Below are 440 nucleotides of genomic sequence, written 5' to 3'. Positions count from 1 at the left end.
TTTTGAGACAGAGTTTTGCTCTTATTGCCCAGGCTGGAGTGCAATGGCGTGATCTTGGCTCACCACAATCTCCATCTCCCAGGTTCAAGCGATTCTCCTGCCTCAGCCTCCCGAGTAGCTGGGATTACAGGTGCCTCCCACCATGCCGGCTAATTTTGTATTTTTAGTAGACAGTGGGTTTCTCCATGTTGGTCAGGCTGGTCTTGAACTCCGGACCTCAGGTGATCCGCCAACCTCGGCCTCCCAAAGTGCTGGGATTACAGGCGTGAGCCACCGTGCCCAGCCAACTCTACTAAATTTTTATATTAAAATTGGTAATATTAGATAAGTGGTTCCCATGCACATACCAGTACTAACCTATGATGAAATGTTCACCAGTTCAGGGAAAACGAAAACTATAGAGAGAGGGAGGCAAAAATTAAAGTAAATGAGAAAAAAAT

The sequence above is a fragment of the Colobus angolensis genome, unplaced genomic scaffold (genome assembly GCF_000951035.1).
Source record: "Colobus angolensis palliatus isolate OR3802 unplaced genomic scaffold, Cang.pa_1.0 Scaffold322, whole genome shotgun sequence".
Lineage (NCBI taxonomy): Eukaryota > Metazoa > Chordata > Mammalia > Primates > Cercopithecidae > Colobus > Colobus angolensis.
The sequence above is the reverse complement of the archived record's forward strand: the minus strand, read 5'-3'. Positions refer to the sequence as shown.